The sequence below is a fragment of the Mus pahari genome, chromosome 9 (assembly GCF_900095145.1).
Source record: "Mus pahari chromosome 9, PAHARI_EIJ_v1.1, whole genome shotgun sequence".
Taxonomy (NCBI): domain Eukaryota; kingdom Metazoa; phylum Chordata; class Mammalia; order Rodentia; family Muridae; genus Mus; species Mus pahari.
In genome coordinates, this window is record NC_034598.1 from 26,732,107 (window position 1) to 26,745,120 (window position 13,014).

General features: G+C 50.7%; 1 protein-coding gene across 3 annotated transcripts in view; it reads right to left on the bottom strand.

The window, feature by feature from the left end:
- Nucleotides 1–13,014, bottom strand: part of Pald1 (phosphatase domain containing paladin 1) — a 63,274-nt gene that overhangs the window by 4,320 nt on the left and 45,940 nt on the right. The window lies entirely within an intron of this gene.

Below are 13,014 nucleotides of genomic sequence, written 5' to 3' on the forward strand. Positions count from 1 at the left end.
TAGGAAGAACCCTGTTGCCAATTCCTGACAACACAGTCCCCAGTCTCCCTCTCCTCTCTCTCAGCACCCCTAGCATTCATGTGGAAGCAGATGAGGCTCTGATCATGGCCTGGCAGGGACCAATGGCATAGAGCTCTGACTTGAGGAGACAGTCTCAACAACCTTCTCCTCAGCTCAGCTCCTTTCTGACTGGAAAGGGAGAAAGCCTAGCTTGGTAACTGATCCCTTTCAAGAGAAAGGGGGACTTTAAGGTTCTCTTGGGTAGGGAAGCATGCCACTCAAAAGTGAATCCCAGAGGGGAGTCACCCAGACCCGCGCTCTCACCTCACCACCCTCAGACCTCCATCCAGACCCACTGCACCTCTCTGATCCAGAAACATAGTGTGGCACGGGGGATCCTTCAAGTGATGGCACTATCTGTGGAAGGGCACAGTGAGCCCCAAGAGACTGGAGAGAGCTGTTCTCCCAACAGCTGGGCTGCAGATGGAAACCCTCCCTCCCGTGAACACACACAGTGCTGGCCTACATACTCTGGGAAAACTCCAGGGTCGCCCCACCCCAGATGTGACATGGACCAGCATCCTAAAACTCAAAGCTGGGGAAAGCCTGCAAGGCGCCAATCCAAGTTTTGAGGCAAGTAGAGAGGAGCAGACAGCAGGCTGTACCAGAACGGACTTGGGGACAGGGACAGTGTTCTGGCTCCCCAGGGAGACAGCCAGACTCACAAGCTGGCTCCGGTTCTGCCATTAGCCTCTCGGCCTCCCATTTCAGGGAACCAGTTGAGAAGGCACCTTTGAGCCACACTGCCCGAAGTACTGACTAGACAGGTCGGAGGCCACCATGGTGAGAGCTACCCACCCTGCCCTCTGGATGGTGTCAATAGCTACAAAGCAAAGTGACCGTGGGGCAAGGGGGTGGGGGTGGATAAGTAAGAGAGAGTGACCTTTAGGATAAGGAAGAGGTAGCAGGCACCCGGAGGTAGGCTGGGGTCAGGAGGAAGGTATGTCAGGAGGAAGGGTGGAAAAGGGGAGCAGCTTAGACAGTCGGATTAGAAACGGGAAGACAGGGCTGGAGAGAGAGCTCAGTGGTTAAGAGCACTGACTGTTCTTCTGAAGGTCCTGAGTTCAAATCCCAGCAACCACATGGTGGCTCACAACCATCCATAATGAGATCTGACGCCCTCTTCTGGTGCGTCTGAAGACAGCTACAGTATACTTAGATATAATAATAAATAAACCTTTGGGCCGGAGCGAGCAGAGGTCCTGAATTCAATTCCCAGCAACCACATGATGGCTCACAACCATCTGTACAGATACAGTGTACTCATATACATGAAATAAATAATCTTTAAAAAAAAAAAAAAGGAAAAAGAAACAGGAAGACGGGGAGGACAGGCTGCTCAGTTTTGACTGCTGTGGACTTGACCCAGCGTGGGAATCAACTGGAAAAGGAGCCACAATGAGGAATTGTCTAGATCAGGCTGGCCTGTGAGCGTGCCTGCGAGGAAATCTCTCAGCTGGGGAATCCCACCCTGAACGTTAGCGGCACTGTATCACGATCACAGGCTAGGTCCTGGAATGCAGAACCAGAGCCAGGCAAGCACGGTCGTGTATTAATCCAGTGCTCTCTGGTCTTGACTGGAGGGGGGGGACAGTACCACTGCTTTGAATTCCTGCAGCTTCCACTCCCCGAGCGGTAGACTATCCTGGAACTGCGAGCCAACTAGACACTTTCTCCCTTAAGTACCTTTGTTGGGTAGCTTATCATAGAAGTAGGAAGAGAAGCTAAGGCGTGGGCTCAGAGCTCAGAAGGAGCCAGGAAGTTCCTACAAAAGGCCAAAGCAGCTGAGGGGATTTTTGAGGACTGCATACTCTTTCAAGAATTAGCAATGTGGGGGCTGGAGAGATGACTCAGTGGTGAAGAGCGCTGGCTGCTCTTCCGGAGGTCCTGAGTTCAAATTCCAGCAACCACATGGTGGCTCACAACCATCTGTAATGGGAATCCAAAGCCCTCTTCTGGTGTGTCTGAAGACAGCGACAGTGTACTTACGTATAATTTAAAAAGAAAAAAGAATTAGCATCGAGTGCTCAAAAAAAAAAAAAAAAAAAAAAACAATTTTGCTTAGAAACTAGACAGCAGGGCTGCAGAGATGGCTCAGAGGTTAAGAGCACTGACTGCTCTTCCAGAGGTCCTGAGTTCAGTTCCCAAATGGGATCTGATGCCCTCTTCTGGTATGTCTGAAGACAGCTACAGTGTGCTCATATACATAAAATAAATAAATAAAACCTTTAAAAGAAAAACAAAACTAGGCAGATGAAAGAAAACAGAAAAAAATATTTTAAAATATATATTAATACATAAACATACATAATTGTTATATATTTTATATATTACATATATAAATAGTATGCATATGCAATATAACTACATTGCTATATTAACATTAATGCATACTATGTTAAAATTTTTTAAATGTTCTATGTAATATATGAATATTGATATACATTATAGAACATAAACATACACAATATATTAAAGTATATAAAATGTAAAAATGGCCACATAGTGGTACTTGGCCAACACAGTGAGGTCCTGCTGTCTCAGGTGGTGAGCTGATCTGACTGAATGGGTCATTCGTCCCCCAAGCCTCAGCCTGCTTCTTCTCTCCCGTCTCCTTCCGGGCCCTGGAGTGTTTTCAGAAGGGCAGGAGTCACCCGGTGCTCCTTAGAAAAGCCATTTTAAACTCCTTCCACCGAGGTTCACGAGAAGTAAGTGGCCATCTCTCACCTGGCTACAGCCACACCACAGCACCACTGTCCCAAGACATCAGCAAGGATGGATGAGGTCTGAGGCCCATCCGGTGGGAGACAGAGGGAGCCTTTCAAGGGTAGAATTATCTCTAAATTCAGACACTGTGTGAAGATTCTGCCCGACACCCCCCAGAGGTTCCCACGGGCACATCCTGCCTCTGACCACAGGGCTGTGATTTGAGACAATGGCCCATCTGCCTGTCACAATCCACTGTCCTTAAAAGCATCCCGTGCTGGCGAAGTTCCGGGAGGGGGCACCCAGCCACCTCCTGTACGTAAAAATAGCCCAGCTGTTTTTAAGTGGGTCCAGCCGGCCAGGCTGTCATTAACTGCCTCGAAGCTGCACAAAGGCTTCCTGGACCCCTGGGACTGAAATCTGAAATAGAAGGAGCCCAGGAGAGACACCAGAGCTGTGGGGACCGCAGGATTCTCATACCTCTGGCCCGGGTACCATGGTTGTAGGTCTCGCTCAGTCAGTATGTCTGGAAGTTCTTTGCTGAGCCTCCAGAAGTAAACGTGAGGCCTCACGTTTCCGTGACATCACCCACACCACACCCTCTGTCCAAGTGGCCCTCACCCACACCATGCCCTCTGTCCGAGTGCCCTCACCCATGCTACGCCCTCTGCCTGAGTGGCCTTCCTCTCCACCTGGCTCATCATCTTGTCCCTCCAGGCTGGCTCAGGACAAGCCCCATGCCCCACAGCCTGCTCTGGGCATCTAGGCCCTGCCATCTTCCCTCCCTTGACCTCCTCTGCTCTCAAGTCTGGGCCTTTTCAATAAGACAGAGTTTATAACTGTTTCACGGTGGTGGGCTGGGCCTTCCCCAAACAGCTACGAAGTCTGGGGTCGGTGGGTGGGATGTCCAGGTCTGACATCAGTTTTCTGCCTCTCTGTCCCTCACTCCACCCCAAAGGTCTGCATCAGAACGTGGGATGCAGCGGACACTTGGCTCCCCCAACCCCCCAAGGTTTCATACATGTGCCTGCACGACACTCCAGTCATTATCTCAGGTACCCCCAAATTCATCACCCACGCCCTAACAGTATCCTGAGAGCACCACCCCCAAACTGCTAGACCCGTAAGTGTGCCATCCGAGCGACACCCACCTCCTTCAAGCTTTAAGAGCTAAACTCTGGCTCCACATTCAATTGTCCCTTCCTCCATTCACATTTCAATCAGGAAACCCTACTGGCAGCCCTTCAACACGTTTCCATAGGCTCCCCTCCCCTCATCAAGTGCTCCCAGCCACCCCACACCAGCGGCAGTCCCTGCCTGGCCCTCCTCCATGCCCCAGGGCCCTTTTGTTCATTTGAGAAGAACAGCTTGTCCTGGAGGACCAGTCCCAGCCGACTAAGCCCGAGTGGATGGCAAACAGGCAGATATTCCTACTTATGCAAATATTTATCCCACCTGCTCTCTACCTCGAACTCACTACTGAAGGCACTGCTGTGTCCAGCAGGGTCCTGGGAGCTGGGCTGTACAGATGGGTCCACGCAATGAACCAGGCACCCCCAGTGCTAGCTGCTCCCCAGAGAGACAGGTCTCAGTGAGATGCTACGGGGCCAGGGGATGGTGGAATTGACCCTGTGACCCTTTGAAGTCTAGCGATGCACAGAGACCGATGCACAGAGTCCGTGCCAGACACAGCAGGAAAGCCCCCTGTAAGGCCAAAAGGCTTCCAGGCCAGCTAGTGATGGGAGAAAAGGGGAGGGACAAGAACTCAGCTGCTGCCCGGGGCCCCTGTGCGGCACCAATTCACTGACTTCACTCTGAGCCAGGCATGAAGAGCTTAAGGACATAGTCCTTCCTCTTGTCACATCTTATACAACAGCTTACAACACTTACAACATTCCGAGGCTACTCTAATTGCATGAGCTGGGCCCTGGAGACCCATTACCTGCTGGAATGAGGGCTCTGGGGAAAGCATTGGCTTGAGTCTTAGAGACGCTAAGAAAGACCGCCAGCTCATTTTCTGCTTTTCTTAGGAATCGACCTCAGTCCCTGGGGCGCTGAGCTAATCTTTCTGCGTCCCGGCAACTCTTGCTCGAGAGGCCTATTCCACATAACCGAGACAGTGCGCAGGCAGAAGCAACAGTGGATTCCCCGCTTCTATCCGTCCTCTTACTAGTTACCATGAAATTGTCCCCTGGGTCCTGGTGCCACCATGGAGGGAAAGGGATATAAGGCCAAGTGGAAGCTAAAAGTTCTGACCCTGCTTCCAGCCTGGCACAGATCTCCCACAGGCCTCAGTTTCTTCTTCAGGTAAATGGGTCTAATAGAACCTGCCCTGAGTTCCCTCCCTCCTCGCCGAGGTCTGGAACGGCCAGGCTCCAAGGTCTCAGAAAGTCAAAGGAGTACGGTCTCCACAAAGGGCATCTACAGCCGGCTCTGCCTCAGCTTTTTCTCAAACTCCTGCTTTATATAGAGACTACTAAGAGTGACTGTCGCCAGCCAAAGGCACGGGAAGTGCCTGCTGGCATTGATGTGTCTAGCAGGGCTTCCTTTGAGCTTGGTTTCTGTCATAAATATTTTCCACTTTCCAAGTCCAAAAGGAAACAACCGATTCCCAGCTAGGTCAACCTGGGGGCTGCTGGCCATGATGGAATACTACAGTAGGCCTGGTAGTATTCTCATAGTGCTCTGAGCCGCCTCTCATCCACTCCAGCATCAAAGTGGCTCATCTCAGGAGACCGTCTTTCCTTTGCTTTTTCCATGTGAGGCAGGTTTTTTTTTTAAAAAAAAATGTGTGTGCTGGAATTGATCCTGTGATCCTTCTAAGTCTAGTGCACCCTCCTCACCCCAGGACCATTTATATTATGCCACGTCTAAGAAGCCAGCCACACACAGCGTGGGCATGCGTGAGTATGTACAGAGGTCCGAGGACGACTCAGGAAGTCTGTCATCTCCTTCCACCATGGAGGTCCAGGGGATCAAACTCAAACCACCAGTCTTGGTGGCAGGCGACCTTACTGAGTCCTTGAGGCAGTTCTCATAACTCCGTGAGCACAGCTAGGTGGTGGTGGTGCACACCTTCAATCCCAGCACTGGGAGACAGAGAGAGGCAGGTAGAGCTCTCTATGAGAACTACAGAGTGAGTTCCAGAATAGCCAAAGCTAAGAGAGAGAGAGACCCTGTCACACATGTGTGCATGCACGCGCGTGCACACACACAGCAACCAGCCTAGACAAAACCTCATAGTTGCCCTGGAGAACGGAGAAGCATGGCTGGGCTGGGCCTCTAAGGCCAGGCAACTGAGGTAAGTGGAGGCCGACATGGATAAGACTGCCCCAGAAGGACTCCCACTTGGCTTACAGCATACAACACCAATCACTGGTATGAAGGGCCTTCAGCCACCACCATGGACTGCCCAGGAGCCGAGACAGACATCTGTGGGCCTCTCTTCACCTCGCTAGACACAGCCTAGCGTCGGCACATGCCAAGTGAGCCAAGCCTCAGACACAGCCCACGGTGTCCCACCAGTGAGGAAAGGAGAGCACTCGGGTACAAAGATCAGAATGAAAAGGCTAAAATCAAAGTCATTGCAGCTCAGCTCAGCAAGCTCTGGCAACCCCACTGCACCCCAGGACCAGTTCTAGCATGCCACGTCTGTCTACCAAGCCAGCCACGCCCAGACTCCCATGCTATACACGCTCACGTCACGCATGGAGGGTCACACACACACAGAGAGAGAGAGAGAGAGAGAGAGAGAGAGAGAGAGAGAGAGAGAGAGGAGGGACTTCCTATTTTTCTGCTTCTCTGTAGCCCTGGGGTCACTTTATTGCACAAAGCAGCTCCGATGCTGAATGCTAGCCATGTATGTTCTCTTAACGGCTTCTGATTAATGTGTATGTGGATTGCTGAAGCAGGCAGGGGTCTGGGAAAGACTGGTTCCGGAGGGTGAGGGGCAGAAGCCAAGTTACCACATGCTGTTGGGATCTTCAGTCTCAAGGCTGGGAGAAACTGAGATGGACAGAAGGTCGAGGGAAAACTTGAAATGGGTGGAACGTCAACTGGGACATTCCCAGCAGTGAGTCTGATGGCGGAGGTACATCCCAGATGGAACCAGGGCCCGTTTCCATCCAGAGAGGAGCAGCATCTCCCACACCCACAGAACCCACTGGCTTACTCGGTGCCAAGCTTGCCAGGCTCCGGCAGGCAGACAAGCTGTGGACCTCCAGTTTAAAACCAGGAGGCAGGGGCTTGACTGAACCTTAAGATACTGATGGTAAGACCTGGCTGCCAGTTTCTAGGGGTCAGTTCATGGGGTGATTTGGGGAAGAAACAGCCCCCAATCTAAAGCCACATCAAGCCTCCCCCAGAGCCATCTAGAGATCATGAGCTCAAATTCAACATAGTCCAGGGAGGGGTGTTGGTCCGGAGTGAAGACCTTTGCCTCCCAAGCCCCCTCTGCCACTAACTCACAAGGGAGCTCGTGTGGCCTGCCCTCCCACTACACGGTCCACAACCTCATCTGTAAACATACACTGGACTCCGAGGGTGTCTGAAGCTCTGAGCAATGTTAGAGGGCCCCCGGCCCAGAGATGATGCCCCACGACCCGCCCCTCTGCTGAGTGTTCAGGTCTGCCTTCTGAGCCTATCTACAGCCATCTTGTTCCATGCCCTCTGCCTAGCTGATCCGACTGAAAGGCAGGGAGCTATCCCATCAGCTTTCAGCAAGTCCAGGCTTCAGCAGCTCCACACGTGATCCCTGGATGGAGTCTGACAGCCAGGTGAAAATCTGCCGAGACCAATATAGACTAGGGACAGAAGAAAAAAAAATTGTCTAGTAATTGTGGAAGGTTCCCCCCACCCTCACCTTTTTTTTTTTTTTTTTAACATTTATTCATTTATTATATGTAAGTACATTCTTCAGACACTCCAGAAGAGGGCGTCAGATCTTGTTATGGATGGTTATGAGCCACCATGTGGTTGCTGGGATTTGAACTGGACCTTTGCAAGAGCAGTCGGGTGCTCTTACCCACTGAGCCATCTCACCAGCCCCCCTCACCTTTGACTTACGTAAATCATGTGGGCCAAATGGAATAGGCGACCCAAGACTGAAAATATATATGTTCCCTCACTCTGTGGGTCTTTTGGGATATGGGATCCAGAGTATGGAAAATAGCTTAGCATCCTCTTCAGCTATATGTCTGGCCCTCAAATGGAGACCCTGATTGTGGGGGACAAGATATGTACTTTTATGCTACACATGGCTATAAAACATTAGCTCCCTGGATAACTGGCCATAGCAGGGTCCCCTAGCAGGACAGCCACAGCACTTATTAAGGGAGATCAAATTTTCAAATGTTTAAGCTAACAAAATACCAACCAAGGCTGATCTAAAAGTTTTTTTAGCAAGTCCCTCTGGCCTCAGAGAAAACGTTGAGTCAATGATTTGACTCACTGGATCAATTCAGGGGAGGGGGGATGTTGAGGTCTGACCACCCCATCCCCAGCATAGCTGTAGTTATTTTGTCCTATGCTTGTCAACAGCTATTTCATTTTGTTGCTGTAACATGCCTGCCAGTCCCTGACAGAGAGAAGTGACTTGGCTCAGAGCAGGGTCCTGCTGACCACATCCCCTGTTCAGTATGACGGTTGTTAAATCTTAAGAAATTCCACAAAACTTTGCATAGGACTCATCAAGTTAAAGGTCAATATGAACTGTCTAAATGTCTTGAATGTCTAAAATGGCTTAAGTCATAGCTGACCACTGGACAACACTTCCTCCACCCGTGTATGAGCTCACTGTGGTTTTTGTATGTGTGTGTGTGGGGAGGGGGTGTTTGTTTTCCTTTATAAGACTGCCCTGAGAACAGAATGGTACCAAAAATTAGGCTCCCAAGTCCTTTTTGCGATCCTGATCCATCAGGTTTTTGTTTGTTTGTTTTGAGACAGGGTTTCTCTGTATAACTCTGGCTGTCCTCCAACTCAGAAATCCACCTGCCTCTGCCTCCCAAGTGCTGAGATTAAAGGCGTGCGCCACCAGTGCCTGGCCTGGTCCATCAGTTTTGAAGTGTCGTTCAATAAACTACTCTTGCTTAACTGAGATCAGTGTTTGTACGACTTGTGTGGCAATCCCTGAACCCCCACACTGAGCCCAGCCCTCGAAGTTTAACGGCTGAAGAAATCCAAACACTATCCTCTGGGAAGAGCATGGTTCAGCATGGCAGGTAGAGACATGAACAGAGGCAGAAAAATCCTCTCTCAACATCTTAGCCCTGCCGGGTGTAGTGGCGCACGCCTTTAATCCCAGCACTCGGGAGGCGGAGGCAGGCGGATTTCTGAGTTCGAGGCCAGCCTGGTCTACAGAGTGAGTTCCAGGACAGCCAGGGCTACACAGAAAAACCCTGTCTCGAAAAACCAAAAACCATCTATGCCCTGATTATCTCTTCTGGCTCCCCACCTCTTTCACAGAACTTGTTCTGTAAATCCACTGAACAGAGCCTATCCTGCTGTCGACTCTGATCACAGGTGTTTCCACAGGGTATCAACAGTGTAACTTTTCAGTTTGGAAATGCTTTACAGAAACTCTGTACTCTCATGCATGCGGAGACCTGGCCGGAACCCTTATTGCGCATGTGTAGACCTGGCCAGAGCCCCTATTGTACATGTGTAGACCTGGCCGGAACCCTTATTGCGCATGTGCAGACCTGGCCGGAACCTTTATTGCGCATGTGTAGACCTGGCCTTTGCTCTGGGCTTCTGAGCTGAGCATCTGGAACAGTTCCAGCCCAGCTCAGTCCACTGTGATCTCAGGCAGAACACAAGCCCAGGCCTTTCCACAAGGAGACACGCAGAGGTGCAGAAGACCTTGGAAGAAGGACTGCCCATCTTGCTAATGGAGGGAAAATCCAAGTCTCCAAAAGTGGCTGTCCTCAAACAAACCCTAGGGTCATGAGAAATCAGGAATGTACATCTTCCCGGAACTAACCTTCCAGTAGAGCTGACTTCCTGGTCACTAACTATCCCTTCTGTTATGAGAGTTGGCGCTTAGTATTTCTACTTCTTCCCTTACGTGTGCGCATGCGTCTATGCCATTTTGTGGGTACCACAGAGGACAGAAGGGGGGATGAGATCCTCTGGCTCTCCTTACAGCTTCTAAGATCACAGTGGTCTCTGTGGGTGGTTGTGGTGTGAGAGAAGAGTCAAAAACAGACTGGGTTTGATCTTCCCCTCCCCCTCCCTCTCCGCCTCTCTCCTCCAGACACACAACGGCATACTGTCAGAGTAAATGAGAGCATCTGCCAGGCTCTGCGCCCGGCGCTTTGTTGGTAGAGAACCTGCACAGCTTGCACCAAACCCCAGGTCCCATCCCAGCACTGCGTAAAGCAGATGTAACAAGGCAGACCTTTCGCCCCAGTCCTCAGGAAGCAGAGGCAGGAGGATCAGAGCTTCAAGGAATTCCAAGCCAGCCCAGGATACAGAAAACCCTGTGCCGAAAATGAAAGCGAGAGCCGGGTACCATGGCGCACACCTTTAATCCTAGGACACAGGAGGCAGAGGCAATGGATCTCTGAGTTCAAGGCCAGGCTGGTCTACAGAGGGAGTTCCAGGGCAGCCAGAGCTTTATGAGTCCTTGTCTTAAAAAAGAGAAAGGAGAGAGAGAAAGGAGAGAGAGAGAGAGAGAAAGGAGAGAGAGAGAGAGAGAGAGAGAGAGAGAGAGAATCTGCAACACAAAAATAAGAACATCATTCCATTATCAGGAGACATGTTAGACACATTGCTGTCTCTGTAGAAACCCAAAGTTTCAACAGGAAACCCGGAGCTGCATGTGGCCGGGGATCAATGACCAAGGGTGTGAGGTTTCTTCCTGTGGTCCTGACCATGCTCTAACTTCCCCCCATTGCCAAGGCAACCTGGGACACGTGTACTCTAAACACATGCATGGGGCAGTATGTGAACTTCATCTCCATAAGCTTGGCTGCAACTAAGCAAAGCCCTGGGGCGGCCCAGGCCCCACACCATTCCAACCCCAAGCCCTGAGTACTGGCGTCTCAGCACTGTGCAGCCTCCAGACCCTCTGGGTCGGTCCCAGCCATCTGCATTTTTGACAAGCCTCCAGGGGAATCTGAAGTACTGAGGAGGGAGACTATAGGTCACTATCGGTGGCATTCAGCCTTGGCTGCACCCTGGACTGCCCCCTGGCAAATTTTCAGAGCTGGATTCACACACTGGGCTCAAAGCAAACCGAGGTGGATTCTAGGAGGGGCTCAAGCCCCAGATGCTAAAAGCTCTTACAGATGAAAATCCTGAGTTTCAGAACCTTCTACTCTAAGGTACCTTTAAGAACTTACCCTAGGGGTTTGGAGAGATGGCTCAGCGGTTTAGAGCACTGACTGCTCCTTCCCAGGACACAGGTTCAATTCCCAACATTGCAGCTCATGACTATCTGTAACTCCTGTTCCAAGGGATCTGACACCCTCACACAGACATACATGCAGGAAAACACCATTGTACATAAACTAATATATATATTATATATTACTTATATAATATATAATTTAAAATAATTTATTTAAATATGTATCTTTAAAAGAACTTGTCGCCGGGCGTGGTGGTGCACGCTTTTAATCCCAGCACTCGGGAGGCAGAGGCAGGTGGATTTCTGAGTTTGAGGCCAGCCAGGGCTATACAGAGAAACCCTGTCTCAAAAAACCAAAAAAAAAAAAAAAAAAGAACTTGTCCTAGGGGTTGGGGAGATGGCTCAGGTGGGCAGGTACTTACACACAGGTATGAGGTCCCAAGTTTGGATGCCCAGAACCTGCAGTAAGCCAGATATAGTAGCTCTTGCCTGTAATTCCAGCATTCCTACAGTAAGCTGGGGTGGGGGAGACAGGAGAATGTCTTGAAGCTCAGAGTGATCTAGCCAACAAAAGACCTCATCTCAAAACAAGGTGGGAGGAGCCAGAAAGGTGGCTTGGCCAGTAAGAGCATTTGCTCTAGAGGCAAGTGGTCCAAGTTCACGGTGGGAGGAGAGAACCTCAGACCCCCACATGCTCGCTGTGACAAGCCTTCCCTCTCGTCACACACACACTAACATAAATAAAATTACTTTAAAAAAGAAACACACAGCCGGGTGGTGATGGGGGGGCACACCTTTAATCCTAGCACTTGGGAGGCAGAGGCAGGTGGATTTCTGAGTTCAAGGTCAGCCTGGTCTACAGAGTGAGTTCCAGGACAGCCAGGGCTACATAGAGAAACCCTGTCTCGAAAAACTAAACTAACTAAATAAATAAGCGCGCACACACACACACACACACACACACACACACACACACCACCTAACTTACTGAACATCAGTGAGGCCCCAGGTTCAATGGGAAAGTGATGGGGAGTTTACCCTAACTTAGCTCACTCGCGCCACCTGGTGGCCACACTGGTAAGTAACTGCATTAACTTCTGATCCTCTGCATAGACACCTGTGATGGGGCTCTGGGATTCCATCTCATGCAGTCAGCACCAACTTGGCCTCGAGATGTGAGGGGAGTCCTGGTGGGGATGTGGGAAGGGGCCTCTCTTGCTTAACTTCCTTCATTAGACACTCCACTGCAAAGGCATCCAGGAGCTACCCTCCCTAACATATAGCTCGGTCCCCCTATTCCCTGTTCCTACCACCTCATTCCCCGAGGAGTAAAACCAGCTACCTGTCCAATCTCACTTCTGATGACAACACCGTGCTACCAGAGGACCTTCAGTGCCTCGAAATCCACTATGAACCTTTAGGTCTCCTGGCCTTTGCCTGTGCGGCCTCTGAGTCCTGCAACGACTCCTTCTTGGGCTGTCTGAGGCCAACCTGTAGCTCCCCCTATGAGGCTCTAAATGGCCTATGTCCTCTGGAGGAGGTCTAAGTGCTGCCTGAGACTCTAGCAGCCAGAACTGAGAGGCCTCATCTCTCATACTCTGATTGGGAATTCCAAATTGTGACAGTGAATGTGTGCTGGCTAGTTTTATGCCAACTTGACTTAAGCCAGTGTCACTTAAGAAGAGAGAACCTCAAATGAGGCCCCACTAGATAGGCCTGTGGGCAAGCCTGTGGTACATTTTTTGGATGGATGATTGATGTGGCCCAGTCTACTGTGGGTGGTGACACCCCTGAAGAGGTGGCCCTGAGTTGTTATAAGAAAGCAGGCCAATGGGCAGTGGTGGCGCATGCCTTTAATCCCAGCACTTGGGAGGCAGAGGCAGGCGGATTTCTGAGTT